Below are 24,215 nucleotides of genomic sequence, written 5' to 3'. Positions count from 1 at the left end.
CAGCCGCATAATTACCGTGGCTACAAGAGCCGGTCAGAGGCTGGTATTCTGCAGCGAGTGACTCACCTCCAGACTCCCCATAGCCGTTCCACCATCTACAAGGCACATGTCAGGAGTGTGATGGAATACCATCCACTTGCCTGAATGTTGTTGGAGCTGCATTCACTCAAGAAGCTCAACACCTTCCAGGACAAAGTAGCCCGCCTGATTGGCACTCCATCCACGACACTAAACATTCACTCCCTTCACCACCAGCACACCGTGGCTGCAGTGTGTACCATCTACAGGATGCACTGCAGCAACTCACCAAGGCTTCTTCGACAGCACTTCCTAAACCCGCGACCTCTACCACCTAAAAAGGACAAGGGCAGCAGGCACATGGGAATACCACCACCTGCACGTTCCCCTCCAAGTCACACACCATCCCGACTTGGAAATATATCGCCATTCCTTCATCGTCGCTGGGTCAAAATCCTGGAACTCCCTACCTAACAGCACTATGGGAGAACCTTCACCACATGGACTGCAGCGGTTCAAGGCGGCGGCTCATCACCACCTTCTCACGGGCAATTAGGGATGAGCAATAAATGCTGGCCTTGCCAGCGACGCCCACATCCCATGAACGAATAAAAAAATATTTTAGTCTCTACGTGATGTAAATATTGACAAAATTCTTCTTGATCCATGACTATCTAGTAAAAAGAATTAAAAGGGGAGTATGTGTCACAATTTCTAATCATAATTGTTACACTAGTAGTGACACTCAGTTTTCTATTGTTCTTATATTTCGTTCTTTGTAACTGGTGGTTTGAGGAAACATTGGAGCAGACATTCTGCCAGTGTAAATTGGAAAATAGATTGGAATTCTGTTCCACTAGAACTCAGCCCACTTTGACGCTGGCCCCATTTTCCGCAGTCATTTCTGGGGACTGGGGAGAAACACTTGTCCATTTTTGGGTGTGTATACAGATGTTGTGGGGGCATGATATATCACATTTTCTACCTTTTCTGTCTGATTTGAACTAATTGCAAATTTGCCGGTGTAAAATAGGTGTCCAGGGTTGCTAGATGCTCTGAAAAAGGCGCAAGCAAAGTTAAAAACCCAGCATCTGCACATGTATCTTTTCCAAAATCTTTAAGGTGATTTTAACTTGGCCTAGTGTGGGATAGGAACCAGAGATTGCAGTTCTCGTGGGAAACACACACGTAGGTAGGTGCAGAATAGAGGCCCTGCAAAGGAAATGTCAGGAGCTGGGGGGTGGGGGGGGGGGGGGGTGGGGGTGAAGAAACAAACCTGAAGAAAAGGATTTTCAGGGTACTAATCATGATTATTCCCTACACTACACTCTGGATCAACGAGACACACAAATTAAGCAGATCATTGTGTGGCTCAACACATGGCACGGGGTTGGGATCAAATTTTTGGCCCACTGGGACGGTCTAGGAAGGAAGGCTGAGAATACGGTCATCTAAATTGAGAATGCACAAAATGGGCAATAGCGAATTGGCAGCGAGTTTTACACCCTCAGATTTTTCTTTTCCATTGGGGTGTAATATGAGCTGCCAATTTGCTATCACCACTTTTGCGCTACCATCAAAGGCAAATTTTACCAGCATGGTTTCTCCAGAAACTACTGTTCCAGGGTAGGAAGGGGCACTGTTATGAAGAATCTAGATCCATGAAAGTCCTTCAGTCAGGCACAGGATTTGAAGATTAGGGGACAGAGTTTTAAACTAAGGGTTTAAAAGGAAAATACAAAACTTAGGCAACATATTTTGTTTTAAATAAGATTGCATTGTGGAACAGATGAGTGGAAACATAAAACCATGTCAGGTTTTTAAAGAAGGACAGTATGAATTCCTATTATAAAAAAACATAAGAAAACAAATTCTAGACACACAATAAGGAACCGGATGGGATGTTTGGAAGGATAGGCTAGCTGAGATGAACTATGGTCTCCTACCCAAATCATTACTGTGTTATTTTCTAAAATGATCAGTGATGAAATAAAATCAAACCCTCACCCAATTTTTCCATTTTTATCCAGTGCAATTTTTAAAAATAAGATGCTGGCACTCATTGGAGCCTTTCTAAAACGTTACACACCATCTATGATCGCCTCTATTTCTACAAAACCTTTAAAAGTCCATTTTCCCCACCACCTCAAAATGTAAAGCCAGATTTAACATGCTTTTTTTATTGTGTCTTGATCATCATCTTGAATAAACACATTTCAAAAAGGTCTGACTCCATTCAAATAGAAATTATATCACATTAGGTCACTAACAATTGTGCTGTTGGAAACAGTGTTCTCGGTTAATTAGTGTAAGTGCAGCCAAGGTCTTGGGGCTATTTCACAGGAAATAATGTGTCCCCCTCATCAAAATCCTCTTCAATATACACTACTGCTCATTGGATCCTCATTTTTCATTTGTTCATTCATTGCATTTTGTACATCAAAAGAATTTAAATCCAGTTAAGTAATAAAAGCCATCAGCAAAATCTGCAATGCAATTTTACAATCAAGACTTTGAGGCAAGGCTCTATCAAAGTCAACAGCAAGATATCAGCAGCAGAAAGAGCTAGGCTAAGGATGGTAAATGCAGAGCTGAAGATTAGAAGTGGAAAGATAAAGCTTAAAAGACCTTAGAGTCCACGTGCTAAAAAAATACAACAACCACATGCAATATACGGAATTTAAGCCTAGAAATCACTTTTAGCAGTAAGCCAAATCCCTGTACTGTCAGAGGGTGATTGAGCAGTAACTTCAGGAGTGCTGTACACCACAGAATTCCAACCCGTTTGTCACAAGCTCCTAAGTTGCTGTTTGGGGAAGTGGATTCTCATTATTGCTGACATAACATTCTATGGAAAGTACACCATATTCCAGTGCTGAAGGCTTCATAGTGAAGTGACTGTTGTGCAGGTTGCAGTCAGTTTTTGAAAGGTGAACTGCTGCATATTTTAGATGAAATTTACATTTTTAAAAACAGTACAATGGGGAGTGGATTCAGTACTCAACTAGCACTGCTTTTGACAGAACCAGCAAGAACAGAAAAGAGTTACTCATGACATCAGATGGACACACAAGTGCATAAAGTCAGGTCAAACCAGTACAGTAAACATTTACCGTGCCAAGCACAGCTGGTGGAGAATGATGGAAGAGGTATCACTAACCTGGCTTAGGCTTGCCGACTGTCACGGGACTTCAGGAAAACTTGCAGACAAAATGTATCAATACAGCACTGCCAGTAGCTGTTAAAATCACCACGGCCCTCTGTGGGGGGGGCGGGGGGGGGGGGGGGGGGGGGTGGGGGGGCGGCTGCTTCCAGGTTAGTACGATGAACATCTGCAGTGTCAGCTAGTTTGCATCAAGGTCACAGATGCATTGTTCAGCAGTGTCAAAAACCTTGGCCTCGATTTTAACCCCCCCTCTCCCAGTGAGAATGGTGCATGGGAGGGGTTAATATTAGGCTGAGTTCACTTACAAGCCTGAGGTTGCTCCGTTCCCATCCGGAGCCATTTCTTCTTCGCCAACTTTTAAGTCGGCCACGGTTCTCGCTACAGCACTGTGGGAGAACCGTCACCACACGGACTGCAGCGGTTCAAGAAGGCGGCTCACCATCACCTTCTCGAGGGCAATTAGGGATGGGCAATAAATGCTGGCCTCGCCAGCGATGCCCACATCCCGTGAACGAATAAAAAAAGGTAGGTGGGGGCCTACTTTACATTCAAACGTTGCAGCCTGATGGCGTCATCTGTGCCCCGATGTGATTTTAACGACGAGCCAGGAGGAAACCCGCCTGGTGTAAAACCCGACAGCCAAAGCACGGTGGCCGACTGGCCAGAAGAGGCCAAGGTAAGTGTTGAAAAATTACCTTAGTGAGAAATCCCTGTGGGCCAGGAGGAGCAGGAGCACTCGCACTCCCCCCAGGCCCTGCAAAGAGTCCATGGGCCTCCCCAGCCCCGGCCTTCACTGCGCGATGGCATCAGCCGCTCAAGTCCTTGCCCAGTGCTGACTTTATGCCGAAGATAGTTCCTTTGGGTTCCTGGTGTCATAAGGCTCCCGACCCCATTTTCCGCCCCCACCCGCCGGCCCTGACGTCAGTCCTGCCTGTTTCAGGAGGGAGACTATTCTACATTATTTAAATGAAGCCTGGGAGTTAAAATGGCCCAGGGGCTGTTTCCCTCCTGCCAGCACCCCTGCTCGTTCTGAACGTGCCTCCCAGTAAAAATCAAGGCCCTTATCATCACTTGAGCCACTGACCAACAACAGCAACGTGATTAAACATTTGTTGCCCAGACAACTGTACACACCTGCTGGCTGTCCCGGAGTCCAGGAGGTCACTAACTGCAGTGAATGTAAGAGCATTCAGAAAAAGGGCAGGGAAATGAGGTTATGCTAGACAGTTCAGTTGAAAAGCTAGCACAGGCAGAATGGGCTGAGTCACCACCCCCTCTGCTCTAATTACTACAATTCTAAGATATCGAAAGTAGATAGATTAGTGACAATGTCATACAGCTGCACAGCTTCAGGGGCATACTGCATTCTATTAACTGAGGCTACACATTCCTTATGTGAAGCCCCAAAGAATTGTTCTGTGCACATGGAATGCATTCTATAGTCATAACCTAAGTGTCATCCTTCAAACAAATCATTCCTTGCCCTGGTGCTATTATGGCAGCACTGTATCAAGATAATCTCTTGCTGCTTTGTATCTTCCAGCATTAAAAGGTTGAATTGTTAGAGAGAGAGCTTCCTTGCCCACTTGAACTTTGAGGAGCATCAGTGACTAAACAGAGGTCTGTAACAGAGGTCTGTATTTCTTTTGGTCCAGTGAAGGGGTCAATATAACTTGTCAACTAAGTCTACAGCATTGAATTACTTTCAGAAGTGCTCAGCATATTTTGAATTCCATCCTCCTGTTGATAAAACTGCCCTATTTATTGTCTAGCACTTTCACCAGCAGGTAGAGGAAAACAGCTAGAAAATATGTCTCAGCTACCACAAACCCTACCCCTACTCTGATTAGCGGTAGTGGAAGTGAAGCAGCTTTACTACGTTGTCACCTCATTAGCTGTGCGAAGTTACATACGGGAAACCACTAAAATACAGCTCATGCCGCTGTGGACACAGATGGCAGGTTTGCAAAATAAATTTTAAATTTTTCTACAACTTAGTAGAGTGCTGGCAAGTTATAGTGAAACCACTGTACTACTGTTACCATAAAGAGGAGCTTGACGCAGACAGCAGTAACATTTTTGTTTAGGCATTGCTGACTTTCTCTTCATTGGTGTCACCATTTATAGCTATGGAAGAGCAAAGTCTGAAGCCACATCGCTGTAGACTCAGACCGTCACCGTGGTAAGCTTTTCTTGACTTTCAGCATTAATAGTTGTAAATGGTAGTCCAACAAATGTTTATTCAGCTCATTTACTAATACAAAAAGAGGTATAGATCTGTCACGATCTTGAGGTGTATGCTGCTGAAAGCAATGAGACCAGCAGGCACCCTGGAGCACATTAATCACAAAATTCAATTAAATGATAACACTGTGGCATGTATGTTCAAGGGAACAAGAAATTAGAATGCAGCAAGGAGCTCAAGGAAAATGCTCATTTAATGTTAACTTTTAAAAAAAATTTGGAAAGTTCAATGGAAAGACACTGTTTTCCTTCAATAAATAAATATCACAGTTGCATAAATAAATATACAGATTACACATCGTCTCTGAAAATGTATATAAAAATGTGGCTCCTTTAATAATATTTTTATTCACCGCCCCCCCACCCCCCATGATGTATGTATCCCCCCCCCCCCACAGTGTCTGACGCACCCCAACCCTCCCTCCCCATGGTGTCAAACGCCGCCCATGGTGTCCGATGAGCCCCAACTCCCCCTCCTCATGGTGTCCGACCCTCCCCCCACCCACAGTGTCCGACGCACCCCAATTCCCCCTCCCCACGACGTCCGACCTCTTAAGAGTCCAACCCCCCCCCGCAGTGTCAGACTTACCTGATATCCGCTCACTGGCTGCTTTCCAGCCCAGACAGCCAGCCTGTCTATCTATCTGGCTGGCTGTCAGGCGGGAAACCAGTTGAAAAAAATTGTAAAAGATGTCCTGCCGTTAAATTCAGCAGGGTCATAGAGTCATAGAGTTATACAGCACGGATAGAGGCCCTTCGGCCCATCGTGTCCGCGCCGGCCATCAGCCCTGTCTACTCTAATCCCATATTCCAGCATTTGGTCCGTAGCCTTGTATGCTATGGCATTTCAAGTGCTCATCCAAATGCTTCTTGAATGTTGTGAGGGTTCCTGCCTCCACAACCCTTTCAGGCAGTGAGTTCCAGACTCCAACCACCCTCTGGGTGAAAAAGTTCTTTCTCAAATCCCCTCTAAACCTCCCGCCTTTTACCTTGAATCTATGTCCCCTTGTTATAGTACCCTCAATGAAGGGAAAAAGCTCCTTAGTATCCATCCTATCTGTGCCCCTCATAATTTTGTACACCTCAATCATGTCCCCCCTCAGCCTCCTCTGCTCCAAGGAAAACAAACCCAATCTTCCCAGTCTCTCTTCATAGCTGAAGCGCTCCAGCCCTGGTAACATCCTGGTGAATCTCCTCTGCACCCTCTCCAAAGCGATCACATCCTTCCTGTAGTGTGGCGACCAGAACTGCACAAGGGCTTGCGGGAAACCCTTACTTACAGGTTTCCTGTCCAAAAATCCTCCTCCCCGCATCAGAGTAAATATCAGGCCAATGGCTTTGGTCTTCCCAATGTTTAATTGGAGGAAATTTCGACTCATTCAGGACTGAATGTCGGACAAGCAGTCTGACAACACAGAGGCAGCGAAGGGATTGAGAGAGGTGGTGGTGAGGTAGAGCTGCGTATGGGTCAGTGTGCACGTGGAAACTGGAGTTATGTTTTCGGACGATTTCACCAAGGGGCAGCATGTAGATGAGAAATAGGTGAGGGACAAGGATAGTTTCTTGGGGGACAAGGATAGCTTCTTGGGGGACTCCAGAGGTAACAGTGCGGGAGTGAGGAGAAGCCATTGCAGGAAATTCTCTGGTTACGACTGGATAATCACGGAACCAGGCGAGGGCAGTCCCACCAACTAGACAACAGAGGAGAGGCGTAGACGGAGGATGGTCTCGTCAGTGTGTCAAAGGCTGCAGACAGATTGAGAAAGATAATGAGGGATAGTGCACCACGGTCACAGTCACATAGGATGTCATGTGTGACTTTAATGAGGGCAGTTTCAGTGCTGTGACAGGGGTGGAAACTTGGAGTTGCAGGGAGGATGGACATGGATTTGAGAGCCAACAATATGTTCAAGGACTTGAGAGGAAAGGGAGGTTGGAGATGGGGCAGTAGTTTGCAAGGACGGAGGGGTCAAGGGATTTTTGGGGAGGAAGGTGAAGACAGCAGATTTGAAGGAGAACGGGCCAACACCTGAGGTGAAGGAACCATTTATAATATTAGCTAACATGGGAGGGACAAGAAGGGAAGTTGGGTGGTCAGCAGTTTAGTGGGAATAGGGTTAAGAGTGTAGGAGGTGGGTCTCATGGACAAGATAATTTCAAAGAGGGCATGAAGGGAGATAGGAGAAAAACTAGAGAAAGAAGCAGGTTCAGGACTAGGGGAAGGGAGGGATGCAGCTGAATGGATGTTCTCAATCTTAGTAACAAAGTAGTCCATGAGCTCCTTACACTTCTTGTTGGCGAGGATGGAGGGGACAAGGAAGAGGAGTTTAAGGATACGGTTGGTAGTGGAGAAGAGAAGCTGGGGTTATCTTAATGTATTCAATCATCATTCCAGTAGTGAGCAGTTTTGGCAGAAGAGAGCAGAGCCCAGTTGTGCTTGATGTGGTCCAGCCAGATCTGGCGATGAATGACCAAACCAGTTGTGTGCCATTAACGTTCAAATCTGAGCCCCGTAGACTTCAGGAAGCGAAGATGGGGGCTGTATCAAGGGGAACAACCAGGGTGGGAGACAGCAAGGGTCTTACTCGGGTCAAAGGCATCAAAAGGTGGAGGTGAAGGTGTGATTGAGCAGATCAGTAGCTGCAGAAGTATTTTGGCAAATGGAGGGCGAAAGGCTACACAGTTGGGAATTTGGAAGTGCCATAGTACGTGACTTGAGGGAGAGTTTTTTTTTTCCCCCCAGGAGTGGATGGTGAAGGGAGATGAGTGGAGAAGGATACAAGGAAGTAATCAGAGATGGCCTTATCAGTGATTGAGACGATGGGAATAGAGAGGCCAAGTGAGATGGCATGGTTGAGGGGAAGACTTGAATATGGGTAGGAGACTTATATGAAGGGAGAGGTTAAGGGAGGACAGGAGGGCAGTGAACTCAGCGGAGAGAGGGCATGATAAGTTGAGATGGAGGTTAAAAATCCCTGAGGATGAGAAAGCGCTCTGTGCAGAGGTTCAGCTTGACATGCTTAAGTAAAAAATGAAGTCAACAGCTTTCATTCCAAAGTTTAGTTGAAAATGTATTCCATCGTTCAGTTATTCAAATCATTTTCAAAAACAGACAAAGTACTGTATGTACAGACACAACTTCTCTTTTCCATTAAACTTTTTTTTTAAATTCAAAGCTGCAATGTGTGTAATCAGTAGTCATATTTGAAGTCTCTGCCTGTTTCCTTCTCTTACACACCTACACATGTCATACATGCACATGCACACCCTCCAGTTTTTAAAAAAACTCAATATAAACTTTACCTGAAAAGAGATCTTGAAATTTGTCCTCTAGCTCTTCTTCAAATTATTTCAGAGACTGATTTCCCCCACGCCCACCACTTGGGCTGACAAAATGCTACTGATAATCCTGGGAAATTGTATACATTGCATGTGCTCAGACTATGGGATCTGCCTCGAATTAACAGAGTCATAGCTCTGGGCAAAAATATCAAGTTCAAGTCAGAATTTGGACAGGCTGAGGCCTTCAAGTAAATACATTAATGAAGATACTCAGACAAAAAAAATTTCCATTTAATCATGTTAATGTGAATATATACTTTTAATGTCTGTAACAAACCTTATTTTGGATATTAGAAATTATAGTTAGAAAAAGATTGACAGACAATTTTCCCCCCCAAAAATGCATTTTGACTGTCATTAAGGATTGGTCGTTTTATTGTTCTCAGTAGGTTCTCACTAGCAGTTTTCTAGCCACTTTCCTTGCTTTTGATTTACACATTTTGTACCTCTTCAGTTATAATTTGCTGTGGTTTTACTTTAAGCCAGCTAATCAAAAAAGTGACAGGGAAAGTGTGATGGAAAAAGTGTTAAGAGAAAGTAAATGTGATACTTAAAGGAAATGCATGCTATATACAAAACTTTTAATATTTTACCGATTTCCCATGGCATTGCTTAGCGAGTTGGAGTATATGCTTTTTTGCCTTTCCTGTGATCACTTGAACAGTGCCTCCTTGGAAGATTTAATTGCACCAGCCACACCAATGTGGAAGGCAAATTATGAAAACTCAAATGTCTGTAAGAGCATGGAGGTGAAAATCAGCTGTTAGCTTGCTAAGGCACCGAAGAGTTAATACTATATATTTGTATAACAATCATTTTAAATGTTTGTGAAGAGTTCAGTGCTGGGAATCCAGCATGAAGACACTCGAGAAGCGCTCCACTGGAGAAGAAGGGGAGCAGGTAATAGGGTGGAGTTGGGGAGGAGTGCAAGTCAGCCCCAACACTAATTCATCAGCTGGAAATAGCAGCAATGACAGAACCTAAACATAAAAGCTGGAAACACCAATGGTCAGTACATACTTTAAGAAACAAATGATAAACACATCTTATAATTCAAAATTATCTAAGAGGTAGACATGCTTTAGGATAAGATAAAAAGCAGTGATTTAGTGGAACAAATCACCTAATTTATGCCTATTAAGATATCTCAGCCTAGCTTGCAATAGTTATTTTAGTGGTTTATTTTCGAGGAAGCTACCAGTCTCATTCATGAACACAGGAGTGTACAGGTCTAGAAATTACTACTGAACTCTTCATTTTGTTACAGGTGTGCTATGTAGTCAAGGAATTGAACTTATTTTACCTCTTTTTTTTCTTTAAATTGGTTTCTCAAAATATCTCCATCTAAAATAATTCAAAATTCCAGACGAGTAACAAGGCAGATGATATAGAAAGGCACCAGCTCAAAAACAATGGATGGCTGAAGATGCATCACAGTGTACGTGATCTCAAGCTGGTTTTGTACGGATACAATATGTGCCACATACACCTTGAGAATCTGTCGCCAGTCATCTGTTTTGCACACAATGCAGCATTCCTAAAGTTGGTTTTCAAGAAAATATGATTCTACCAAGAAAGTGTACAGTATGACTGAACAGTGAATACAGCTGCCTGCACTTTGAAAGAATGGAGTAGAAAACTTATCAGAGGGCATGAATGGCAACTTATTCTGAGATTTTGCTGTGGAAATTACAAAAGAAGTATTTAGTGCACTGTATTGGAAATTATTCCATCAATACGTTAGTTGGGAGTGAGAAAACATGCAGAACTCTCAAGCAACTCTTACTGAAGCTATTTTTGAGACAATGCGAGGGAAACGAAAGGCAGCTTGCCTTGCCAGACCCTGCGTTGCTATTTTTAGATTGCATGCATTAGTGCAGGATCTACTACAGTGAGTGAGCACGAGAGATTTCCCAGATGTGGAAAATCAACAGAGACTACAAACAAATCCTTCCACTCAGACCACATAGTTTGTTTAAAAAAAATCTGTGCAAGCAGCATAATGCTTTCAGCAGGGCAGAAGTATTTATCGAAAGCATTATCAAATATACCTGCTAATGCTCTTCACACCTTACATAACATAGGGTCGAAGATAATACTTACATAAATTGGCACTCACCTGCTAGCTTCACTCTTCCACTTCTGGGCTAAACAAATTATTCTTTGTAATTATTGCTACATGTGCAACAATAGCTAAAATTACTCCAGCTCCTCTTACATGGGTAATTTTATTAATCATGCCAAAATGTTTAATGTCGTTCTTCTCATTTAATTTTTCAGAGAGAAAGTACGTGTCTAGACAAAATAATGATAACGATAAACAAGACAGACAATTGGATACATAAAGGGCAACCACTCTGGACGAATATAACCTACAAGTCCAAAAGGTCAATGAGTTTCTCAGTTCTGAAAATTAAAAAGTGAGTTTGATTTTAGTAAATCATTTGTTCAAAGTGGTTTTGCCATTCATGCAACAAATTAGTGTTATTTGGGAACAAAAGTTAGATACACTAACATTTAAAGTTGATCATGAAATGATACACAAGTGACCAGAGCTCAAGTGATATCAAAGCAATTGCAAAAAAAGTACAAGTTGACAGATTGCACATACTTTGAGAACTATGGTTTTACCATTTGTGTCCACTAGAAAGCGGTGGTTTATTTGCAGTGGGTGGTATCTGCTGAGATTATTTGCCATGGCTCACACACCACTAAACAAAATAGTCACACCTCAATTGGTTTCTGAATGGTGAAACATTTAAAGAGGTGACTGAGGACAGCAAAACAAACATTCCCTGACAATATCTAGTTAAAAATACTAAAATTAAATTAAAAAAACTCAAGATATTCTGTAAATTGATCTTTTCTTTATTCCTCTCCTCCAGTCTCTTAGTTTTTAAATCCAGTCTCTCATGCATCCCTTCCTTGTGTCTCTTGCACGCATCGATATTTTATTCTGAGGTCCCCAACTCCTGCTCAGGATGATGCTGTGCAGTGCATGCTGCTATAAAAGGGTCACACAGCATGCTTCCAAGATGCATTCAACTGACTTCCACTTCATAAGAAAACATACACACAGCAACCAGTATACCGAGGGGACGGGTGAAGGGGAACCTCACCTAAAGCTAATTTTCATATAACACAATGCAAATAAAAGTGCACACAGTCGTTTACTGAAAAATAAATGGGCAGTGTTTTGGACACTCAACCTCCCAGTCTGCGACTTATGGACTTTCCAGTTTATTATTTTAATAAACCAGTCACATCCTACAATCCACACATTTATATGGTGCCAAGACATTATTATTGCTATTGTGGCACATAATGATAAAGACATTGCTCGATACAGAAGTCTAAGAACTCAATTTTAATTTCCAAGAGAAATAATGGATGATATTTTGTATAACAAGAATGACTGCTTTGTTCTAACAACTTTAATAATTGTGCCTGAAAGCATCTTGCATCCACTCAGTCTGCCAACAGAGTATAAATTCACATTAGGTCACAGGATGGAAACTTGTTTTTTACTGCTAAAAAAAAAATTCCCAAAGAGATGCACACCAAAAATTTTTTAAAACCTTGCCGGTCTGTTGGAAAATGTGCACACACTAGCAAATACAATGAAAGTGGTGAATTACCCACTACAAAAGGACCCTGACAACAAAAACTTCAAATGATAAGCATATAAAAGATATCCAAATCAAAACTGAACTGGGCTTCGACATAGGCAATGTCAAACTGCAAGTCAAAAATTGTTTTATTCCCCAACACAGCAATTAAACAATTCCATTCGTTATTTCTCCTGCATCTACCAAATCCACATTCAGGCAAGTGTTTTTTTTTTAAAAAAGCTTACTTTTTGGTGGCGGCCTGCAGCGATTCCTTTAAGAACCGCTAGTTAGACTGCATGTAGACCTGGTTTTCCTGCGTTCAGAACAAACCAGTTTAGTAAAGGAGGCATCAAACAGGCATTAGGCCTCTTATTTGCATATGCATATTCTGCACCTGTTTCAGGCATGTGCCCTGGACACCTCTTTTGATGTCTACACCAATATGGTGGGTGGTGCACTTCCGGTTCAGAATGTACGTGCAGGTCACCTGCCATACTGGACTCTTTGGCGCCCATATTACATCACTGAATTTCTAGGCTATAGGGTCATACACTGTAAACATCATTGAGGAATCAAGGGATATGGAAATAGGGCAGGAAAGTGGAGTTGAGGTAGATCAGCCATGATCTTATTGAATAGCGGAGCAGGCTCGAGGGGCCGTATGGCCTACTCCTGCTCCTATTTCTTATGTTCTCAGGATGTTGGCCATTTTATAGAAGAATTTTGCTGACTTAACAGCTGAATAAAATTGCACCTCAAGAGAAAACTCAATGCTGCTCACTACCAGTCCTTGGATTACATTCAAGAAAACCTACAACCACTCCAAACAACTGCCACAAATTTCCCCCACTTCCCAGTCATCCATCAAGGATAATATACTCCTTAACAACCCTTGTAACTGCAAATTGAGATTTTTGCTAAAACTCTCAAAAGCAGTTATGACAACTTGAATGTGACATTTACACACAAAACATGATTCATCAATAATTAATGGAAGTGGGAAGTGTGGAGAGGTCAAATACCTTCAGTATATGTACTCCCACTCACATAATTTGCAAAAATCGGTTTCTCCAAGCTTGTAGGAAATAGCATCAGTTTTGATCATTTTTTGAGTCTCCAATGGAGTCGTATCATTTCAGCTCTCTTACCTCAAGATGCACAGTATTTTGTTTTTATATATATATATATATATATATATATTTTAGGTAATTTTTGATAACGGAGACTATTATGAGCATAGGAGGCTGCTTAATACTTCCCATGAGGATACAAAGTATTCTGCAGCACCCTTGGGAGGCTGTTAGCATCTGGACTATTTTCTAACAAAGAACAGAATTATTTAACTCAAAGACTGCTAGCAAACATAAGTCAAACATGAAAATGAATTACTCCTGAAGCATTTACAATGCCACCCGGCATCGGACCACTAGGCACCGGAAACGACAACGGCAAAACACCAAGCCCAGTCGACCCTGCAAGGTCCTCCTAACTAACATCTGGGGACTTGTGCAAAAATTGGGAGAGCTGTCCCACAGACTCGTCAAACAACAGCCTGACATAGCCATACTCACAGAATCATATCTTTCAGCCAATGTCCCAGACTCTTCCATCACTATCCCTGGGTATGTCCTGTCCCACCGGCAGGACAGACCCACCAGAGGTGGCGGTACAGTGATATACAGTCAGGAGGGAGTGGCCCTGGGAGTCCTCAACATTGACTCTGGACCCCATGAAATCTCATGGCATCAGGTCAAACATGGGCAGGGAAACCTTCTGCTGATTACCACCTACCGTCCTCCCTCAGCTGATGAATCAGTCCTCCACCATGTTGACGACCACTTGGAGGAAGCACTGAGGGTAGCAAGGGCACAAAATGTACTCTGGGTGGGGGACTTCAATGTCCATCACCAAGAGTGGCTCGGTAGCACCACTACTGACCGAGCTGGCCGAGTCCTGAAGGACATAGCTGCTAGACTGGGCCTGCGGCAGGTGGTGAGCGAACCAACACGAGGGAAAAACTTACTTGACCTCGTCCTCACCAATCCACCTGTCGCAAATGCATCTGTCCATGACAGTATTGGTAGGAGTGACACAGTCCTCGTGGAGATGAAGTCCCGTCTTCGCACTGAGGACACCATCCAACGTGTTGTGTGGCACTACCACCGTGCTAAATGGGATAGATTCAGAATGGATCTAGCAGCTCAAAACTGGGCATCCATGAGGCGCTGTGGGCCATCAGCAGCAGCAGAATTGTATTCCAGCACAATCTGTAACCTCATGGCCCGGCATATTCCTCACTCTACCATTACCAACAAGCCAGGGGATCAACCTTGGTTCAATGAGGAGTGTAGAAGAGCATGCCAGGAGCAGCACCAGGCGTACCTAAAAATGAGGTGCCAACCTGGTGAAGCTACAACTCAGGACTACATGCATGCTAAACAGCGGAAGCAACATGCTATAGACAGAGCTAAGCGATTCCACAACCAACGGATCAGATCAAAGCTCTGCAGTCCTGCCACATCCAGTCGTGAATGGTGGTGGACAATTAAACAACTAACGGGAGGAGGAGGCTCTGCAAACATCCCCATTCTCAATAATGGTGGAGTCCAGCACGTGAGTGCAAAAGACAAGGCTGAAGCGTTTGCAACCATCTTCAGCCAGAAGTGCCGAGTGGATGATCCATCTCAGCCTCCTCCCGATATCCCCACCGTCACGGAAGCCAGTCTTCGGCCAATTCGATTCACTCCATGTGATATCAAGAAACGGCTGAGTGCACTGGATACAGCAAAGGCTATGGGCCCCGACAACATCCCAGCTGTAGTGCTGAAGACTTGTGCTCCAGAACTAGCTGCGCCTCTAGCCAAGCTGTTCCAGTACAGCTACAACACTGGCATCTACCCGACAATGTGGAAAATTGCACTGGTATGTCCTGTCCACAAAAATCAGGACAAATCCAATCCGGCCAATTACCGCCCCATCAGTCTACTCTCAATCATCAGCAAAGTGATGGAAGGTGTCGTCGACTGTGCTATCAAGCGGCACTTACTCACCAATAACCTGCTCACCGATGCTCAGTTTGGGTTCCGCCAGGACCACTCGGCTCCAGACCTCATTACAGCATTGGTCCAAACATGGACAAAAGAGCTGAATTCCAGAGGTGAGGTGAGAGTGACTGCCCTTGACATCAAGGCAGCATCCGACCGAGTGTGGCACCAAGGAGCCCTAGTAAAATTGAAGTCAATGGGAATCAGGGGGAAAACTCTCCAGTGGCTGGAGTCATACCTAGCACAAAGGAAAATGGTAGTGGTTGTTGGAGGCCAATCATCTCAGCCCCAGGGCATTGCTGCAGGAGTTCCTCAGGGCAGTATCCTCGGCCCAACCATCTTCAGCTGCTTCATCAATGACCTTCCCTCCATCATAAGGTCAGAAATGGGGATGTTCGCTGATGACTGCACAGTGTTCAGTTCCATTCGCAACCCCTCAGATAATGAAGCAGTCCGAGCCCGCATGCAGCAAGACCTGGACAACATCCAGGCTTGGGCTCACAAGTGGCAAGTAACATTCGCGCCAGATAAGTGCCAGGCAATGACCATCTCCAACAAGAGAGAGTCTAACCACCTCCCCTTGACATTCAACGGCATTACCATTGCCGAATCCCCCACCATCAATATCCTGGGGGTCACCATTGACCAGAAACTTAACTGGACCAGCCATATAAATACTGTGGCTACGAGAGCAGGTCAGAGGCTGGGTATTCTGCGGCGAGTGACTCACCTCCTGACTCCCCAAAGCCTTTCCACCATCTACAAGGCACAAGTCAGGAGTGTGATGGAATACTCTCCACTTGCCTGGATGAGTGCAGCTCCAACAACACGCAAGAAGCTCGACACCATCCAAGATAAAGCAGCCCGCTTGATTGGCACCCCATCCACCACCGGCGCACTGTGGCTGCAGTGTGCACCATCCACAGGATGCACTGCAGCAACTCGCCAGCACCTCCCAAACCCGCGAACTCTACCACCTAGAAGGTCAAGAGCAGCAGGCGCATGGGAACAACACCACCTGCACGTTCCCCTCCAAGTCACACACCATCCCGACTTGGAAATATATCGCCGTTCCTTCATTGTCGCTGGGTCAAAATCCTGGAACTCCCTTCCTAACAGCACTGTGGGAGAACCGTCACCACACGGACTGCAGCGGTTCAAGAAGGCGGCTCACCACCACCTTCTCGAGGGCAATTAGGGATGGGCAATAAATGCTGGCCTCGCCAGCGACGCCCACATCCCGTGAACGAATTTTTAAAAAATATTCAAAATAACCAAATATTGTACACAAGAGATACGTCTACTGATTCAAAATGACAGGATACTAGCAAGCACAGGCTCGATTTTTAAATAACTTCTAGTGGAACATTTATAGATGTTATTTTTCATATATTCAAATCGAGGGCTAACATTTCACACAAGCTTCTTGATCCACAGTTTAAACTAGTGGGGTTTGTTCCTGAGATGACACCATCTATTAGAGCTGCCAAAAGACAGATGTACGCGCTACGGTTACAGGGACAAAGTTCAGTGAAGTAATTCATACTCACTTTAGAAAGACATTGGTTAATTAAGGACAACGGACATGGATCTGGAAAAAAAACAAATTTCTGAAAACATTTTCAGAGTTCTTTGAGGAAATAATGTTTTGCTAAAGGATTTTCAAGAGTGTTGATAAAGTGCTACCTTGGAGACTTATTTAAGACAACAATTGAGGCACACTGTACTTACTAAAAGGAATGTATGCACAAGAAGTTGGTTAAAGTGAGAAAACAGAGAATGGTAGTTAATGGATGATGTTCAGACTGGACTGTTGCTCCCCAGGGGTCAACATTGGCACCACTGATTTTCTCCACGTATATATCTGTATAAAAACAATCTAGACCTAGGTATAGGAGCCATATCAAAATTAGGAAGCATGGTTAACTGCAAAGAGGACTATCAGTGATTTCAAGAGGACAGAGAGGTTAGTAGATCGGGCAACTAGATGTCAGATGAAATTTAATGTGGGCAAAATGTGGTGTTAAATTTTGAAAGGATTAAAAATTCTTGTAAACTTAAAGAATATGGGCATATACAGTAAATAGTAAAACTTTACATTAAGTAAAAGAGCAGAGAGACTTAGAGGATCAGATATACACATCTTTACAAGTAGGAAGACAAGATGATAAACCTGAAATAAAAAAAGTGTACAGGATCATAGATTTTATAAATAGAAGCACAGAGTATAAAAGATAACAGCTTTTTTCAGTAATGCGACCCCAACAGAAATTATTAGTTAGGCTGCAGTTTGAATAGTGTCAAGGTTTGGGCACCATGCTTTGGGAAAAGCTATGGAGAGGGTAGAAGAGATTACGAGGGTGATATCAGAGATCAGGGGCTATAGTTATGAGGAGAGATCAGAGAAACTAGGCCTCTTTTTAACTGAAAGAGAAGATTAAGAAGAGATCAGAGAGTGTTCAAAATTATGAGGGTTTTCAGGAGGTAAATAAGGAAAATTATTTCACTGGTCATTGCATCGTCAATGAAAGAGCATACGTTTAAGACCACTAAAAGACCAAAAGAGAGATATTAGGAGAATGTTTTTTTTAAAAAAAGGGTTTTTAGGGCATGGAATGCCCTAACAGAAGCAGTGGTGAAAACAAAATCTATTAAAATTTTCTTTCAAAAAAGAATGGATAACCACCAGATAAAGAAAAATCTTAAAATGGTATGGGAGGAATTATGGGGTCTCAGACTAATTGGATCGCTCTTTCAGAGAGCCAGCACAAACGTAATGGGCCAAATGACATTATAAAATTCTATGGCAGGTACGGGGCAGGTACGGTGCGTGCAAGTCCCGAAGCGGGCGACACACCCAGGGGTTCCAAGAACATGGAGGCCTGGCCAATCTTAATGGCCGGGCCTCATTTCCATACATTTTCTCTGACTCCCGTCCAAACTGAGCAAGGTCCACCAGCTTGCCAGCAGGCGGGAGCAGGAATTTGGGCGGCAGGAGGCCGCAGTCAGGGTCCCGTGGAATCGGTTCCTGGCAGTCACAAGTCAGAGAGTCTACAGTGCAGAAATAGGCCAATCGGCTCAACTGGTCTATGTCGGTGTTTAGGCTCCTCATGAACCTCCTCCCACCCATCTTCATCTAACCCCATCAGGATACCCTTCTATTCCTTTCTCCCTCTGTGCTTATCTGGCTTCCCCTTAAATACAGCTATGCTATTGCCTCAACTACTCCTTGTGGTAGCGCATTCCACATTCTAACCACTCTGGATAAAGAAATCTCTCCTGAATTCCCTATTGGATTTATTAATGACTATCTTATGTTTATGGCCCCTAGTTTTTGGACTCCCCCACAAGTGAAAACATTTTTTTCTATGTCTACCCTATCAAACCCTTTCATTATCTTAAAGACTTCTATCAGGTCACCCCTCAGCCTTCTATTTTCTAGAGAAAAAGAGCCCCAGCCCGTTGAGCCTTTGATAAGTACATCCTCTCAGTTCTAGTATCATCCTTGTGAATCTTTTTTTCACCTTCTCCAATGCCTCTGTATCCTTTCTATAATATGGAGACCAGAAGTGTGCACAGTACTCCAAGTGTGGTCTTACCAAGATTGTATAGAAGTTTAACATAACTTCCCTGCTTTTCAGTTCAAACCCTCTAGAAATGAACCCTAGTGCTTGGTTTGCCTTTTTATGGCCTTATTAACCTGCGTCACTACTTTCTGTGATTTGTGTATCTGTACCCCAAGATCCCTTTGCTCCTCTACCCCATTTAGACTCGTATTATCCAAGCAGTACGTGGTCTCCTTATTCTTCTGACTGAAATGCACCACCTCACACTTATCTACATTGAAATTAATTTGTCAATTGCATGCCAATTCTGCAAGTTCATTTTAATACATATTGCACATTACGTCTTGTATTTTGGCACATTCTTCCTTTGTATCAACCATACCCCCCAATTTGATGTCGTCCGCAAATTTTGAAATTGTGCTTGCGATTCCCAATTCCAAATGATTAATGTAAATTGTGAACAGTGGTCCCAGCACCGATCCCTGTGGAACACCAATTTCCACCTTTTGCCAGTCTGAGTAGCTACCCTTAACCCCTACTCTGTTTTCTATTTTGTAGCAAGCTTGCTATCCATTCTGATACCTGTCCCCTGAATCCACACGCTCTGACCTTAGCCATGAATCTACAACGTGGTGTCTTATCGAAGGCCTTTTGAAAATCCAAATATATTACATCTACTAAATTACCCTGGTCTACTCTTTCTGTTCCTTCAACGACTTCAATAAGGTTTGTCAAGTATGACTTTCCCTTCTGAACTCCGTGCTGAGTACACTTAGTTATATCGTTGTTTTCTAGGTGTTTTTCTATTACATGCCCGCCCGCCCACCCGCCCGTCCAAGGTGTTTTGTTATTGGCTAGTTTGTTGTTTTTTTTCGAAGAGGAATATATTTCTCCTGAACTCTATTGTTTTAAATATTTCCCACTGCTGTTCTATTTCTGTCTGTCAATTTCCAATCTATTACTTTGGTATTTGTCTTTCTCAATCATTATTTTAAATCTTATGTTATGATTGCTATTGCCCAGATGTTCCCCTACACTTACTTGTGATACCTGCTCTGGTTCATTTCCCACTACTTGATCCAGTAGTGATTCCTCTCATTGGGCTTCTCACAAACTGGGTAAGATAAGAGTCCTGTCCACACTGTAAAAACTCGATTCTCTTTTCCCTACCTTAGGTGTTCTCTCCCCTGGTATGCTATAGAAAACCGTCACTGACTGATAGAAATTACACACATCTCATTCAAATTTCAAATGAGTGACTCACCAAAGCCTTTCCACCATCTACAAGGCACAAGTCAGAAGTGTGATGGAATACTCTCCACTTGCTAGGAAGAGTGCAGCTCCAACAACACTCAAGAAGCTCGACACCATCCAAGATAAAGCAGCCCGCTTGATTGGCACCCCATCCACCACCCTAAACATTCACTCCCTTCACCACCGGCGCACTGTGGCTGCAGGGTGTACCATCCACAGGATGCACTGCAGCAACTCGCCAAGGCTTCTTCGACAGCACCTCCCAAACCCGCGACCTCTACCACCTAGAAGGACAAGGGCAGCAGGCACGTGGGAACACCACCACCTGCACGTTCCCCTCCAAGTCACACACCATCCCGACTTGGAAATATATCGCCGTTCCTTCATCGTTGCTGGGTCAAAATCCTGGAACTCCCTTCCTAACAGCACTGCGGGAGAACCGTCACCACACGGACTGCAGCGGTTCAAGAAGGCGGCTCACCACCATCTTCTCAAGGGCAATTAGGGATGGGCAATAAATGCCGGCCTCGCCAGCAACGCCTACATCCCATGAACGAATAAATCCAGAACTTCCACAATATGCAATCTCATACTGTTTCACGGATGGAGGGGCCCATCCTATGTAGCAACTTGTGGTCAGACAAATAGCAGAGCTTTGCCGCAGTGCTTACGGAGTGACCTTGCGGAGTGCATGTAGTTCTTTTACCAGCAAGTGGACACTGGGTTTGAAATAGTGACTGTCCATGTTTTCACATATGCATTTGGAGCTCTGGGACTAAAGTGTGTGTTAATTTAATTAACAGTGCACAAATAAAACTAGATAAAAGCAGAACAATAACCTACGTTAATGCTGTGTAGAAATCAATTTCTTCAAATTTAAATATGAGCTTTGTTAGGAAAAAGGTTAAACTGCAGTAGAGGGCACTATGTTATCCAGAACAACAGATGGTACAGTCACGTTTCATTTCATTTCCTTTTGGGTCAGCTTCTAGCTGTGAAAATTGGCCATTACGTCTTAATTCCCCACTCAGATCAAGTGCTTTCTCGCTACTTTTGTTAACATGGGGTTTTCCTCTCCTTTTTGTTAATTCCCACCCCAGGAAACAAAGTCTCACCAGAGTATCACAGCAACTACCCCTGCTAAGCTTAAATAAATTGAGTCATCTCAACCAGAATAGCAGTGAATAATCACAAACGTCCAAACTAACTTTCATTGTATGAAGCATACTGCTTCAGACACCCTGCATGAATCCTAAGCTACATCTCCCAGTCCTGCTGTCCTGTGAATTTAACTTCAAGAACTAAATTTAAATCAACAGTAGCATTTTCAACATATATTACACCAAGATTCCCCCAATGGTAGCACAGTCAAAAATCCTGAAACATGGTGAGTACAACAACAGACAAGGTGGGAAAGGGATGTTACTTAGGATGGGATCAAGGCTTTTTGGGAGTGGAGGGGATGGTGTAGAGAACAGAAAAACTTTTTCACTTTATAAAACAAAAACATCATCTTTATTTTCATTTCATTTTAATACATATTGCACATTAATTATTTCAATCACTCAAATCTTTCATATGAACATACATCCTTTGTTCTGTAAAGGAGACCATGCTGAATAAAAAGGCCACATTATTGGGATATTTTACTATTATTGGGTTTTTTTTCCAATGAAACTCTGCAAACCATTAATCCTCACTGCTATTATGCAGCAGTAAATGTACTGCTGCACATATTTATATGCAGTGATATTTCCAGTCTAGTGCCTTGTTTGTTCCCCATAATCACTGGTTGCTTTGTATTTGGTTGGAACTAAAATTCCTCCGACAGGAATCTGCAGCATAACCACTTGAATGAATCTAAGTACACACATTTTATTTAACATCTTGTCCATTTATTCGGCATAATCCATTCATTATAAAGAAGAACAAAGAATAGGAGGAGTAGGCCATACGGCCCCTGAAGTTTGCTCCACCATTCAATAAGATCATGGCTGATCTTCGCTCGATCCTCATATCCCTTGATTCCTCCAGAGTCCAAAAATCAGCCTTGAATATACTAAACGACTCAGCATCCACAGCCCTTTGGGATAGAGAATTCCAAAGAGTCACAGCCCTCAGTGAAGAATTTCCTCCTCATCTCAGTCTTAAGTGGTCGACCCCTTATCCTGAGATTATGCCCCCTAGTTCTAGGCTCTCCAGCCAGGGGAAACAGCCTCTCAGCATCTACCCTGTCACACCCCCTCAGAATCTTATATGTTTCAATGAGATCACCTCTCATTCTTCTAAATTCCAGAGAGTATAGGCCCATTCCACTCAATCTCTCATCGTAGGACAACCCTCTCATCTCAGGAATCAATCTTGTGAACCTCCTTTGCACCCCCTCTAAGGCAAGTATATCATTCCTTAGATAAAAGGTCAGTACAGTAGAGTACTTCAGGTGAGCTCTCACCAAAGCCCTGTACAATTGTAGCAAGACTGCCTTACTCTTGTACTCCAACCTCCCTGCAATAAAGGCCAACATGCCATTTGCCTTCCTAATTGCTTGCTGTACCTGCATGCTGACTTTGTGTTTCGTGTACAAGGACACCCAAATCCCTCTGAACACCAATGCTTAATAGCTTCTCACCATTTAAAAAATATTCTGTTTTTCTATTCTTCCAACCAAAGTGAATAACCTCACATTTCCCCACATTATACTCCATCTGCCACTTTCTTACCCACTCACTTAACCTGTCTATATCCCTATAACTCTGTGTCCTCCTCACAGCTTACTTTCTCACCTAACTTTGTATCATCAGCAAACTTGGATACGTTACACTCGGTCCCTTCATCTATGTCATTAATATAGATCGTAAGTAGCTGAGGCCCAAGCACCGATCCTTGTAGCACCCCACCAGTTACAGCCTTTGCTGGTTTCTAAAACTTTCCTAATTCTCAAGCTTACTTCGATTCTTCACAACATTATAAGCCCCTTCTTTTAATCTAATACTATCCTTAACTTCTTTAGTTAGCCACAGATAGATCACTTTTCCACTGGAGTTTTTATTTCTCAATGGAATGTATATTCGTTGAGAATTTTGAAATATTTCTTTAAATATTTGCCACTGCTTATCCACCGGCATACCCTTTAACCTAATTTCCCAATCTACTTTAGCAAACTTGCCCCTCGTACCTTTACTTAATTTTAAGACTCTAGTTTCGGACTGAAGTATGTCACTCAAACTCAATATGAAATTCTATCATATTGTGATCACTCTCCCCAGAGGATGCTTTACTATAAGATTACTAATTAACCCTGTCTCATTACACAACACAAGATCTAAAATAGCCTGTTCCCTGGTCGGTTCCACGCCGTATCGTTCTAGGAATCTGTCCCGAATGCATTCCATGAATTCATCCTCCAGACTACCTTTGCCAATTTGATTTGCCCGGTCCATACGAAGATTAAAGTCCTCCACTATTATTGCATTACCTTTTACAAGCATCTATTATTTCTTGATTAATACTCTGTCCAATGGTATAGCTGCTGTTAAGGGGCCTATAAACTACTCCCACCAATATTTTCTGCCCCTTGTTATTTCTTATCTCCACCCATACTGATTCTACGTCCTGCTCTTTAGAGCCAAGATCCTTTCTCACGACTGTCTTTGTGCCATCCTTCATTATGTGGGCTACCCCGCCCCCAATCCTTTTCCATTCTGCCTGTCTTTTCGAAACATGAAGTACCCTGGAATATTTAGTTCCAATTATGCATATCTGGCAATGTGCCACACAAAGCAGGACTGCTGATGAAGAGTGAGTAAATGCACAGTTAATTCCAATAAATGATTCTAGTGGTCCGTGGAAACGCCAAACCAGAATTTGACAACCTAAAAGCTTTAAGGTTGCACAACAAATTGTGCTGATCCCCGTAGTACTATGTTGCAATTTCTAACACCCAAGAAAAATATACACATGAAGAAAAACA

General features: G+C 43.3%; 1 protein-coding gene and 1 long non-coding RNA gene across 5 annotated transcripts in view; one reads left to right on the top strand and one right to left on the bottom strand.

Moving 5' to 3' along the window:
- Positions 1–24,215, bottom strand: part of LOC137342582 (calcipressin-3-like) — a 105,257-nt gene that overhangs the window by 70,763 nt on the left and 10,279 nt on the right. The gene's annotated exons all lie outside the window — the stretch shown is intronic.
- LOC137342824 (uncharacterized) lies at positions 5,096–11,138 on the top strand. The gene is made up of 3 exons (XR_010967352.1): positions 5,096–5,145; positions 5,312–5,366; positions 11,051–11,138. It is a non-coding gene; the product is annotated as an uncharacterized lncRNA (long non-coding RNA).

This window comes from Heptranchias perlo, chromosome 26 (genome assembly GCF_035084215.1).
Source record: "Heptranchias perlo isolate sHepPer1 chromosome 26, sHepPer1.hap1, whole genome shotgun sequence".
NCBI lineage: Eukaryota > Metazoa > Chordata > Chondrichthyes > Hexanchiformes > Hexanchidae > Heptranchias > Heptranchias perlo.
Note: the sequence above shows the minus strand (reverse complement) of the source record. Positions and strands in the feature narration are given on the sequence as shown.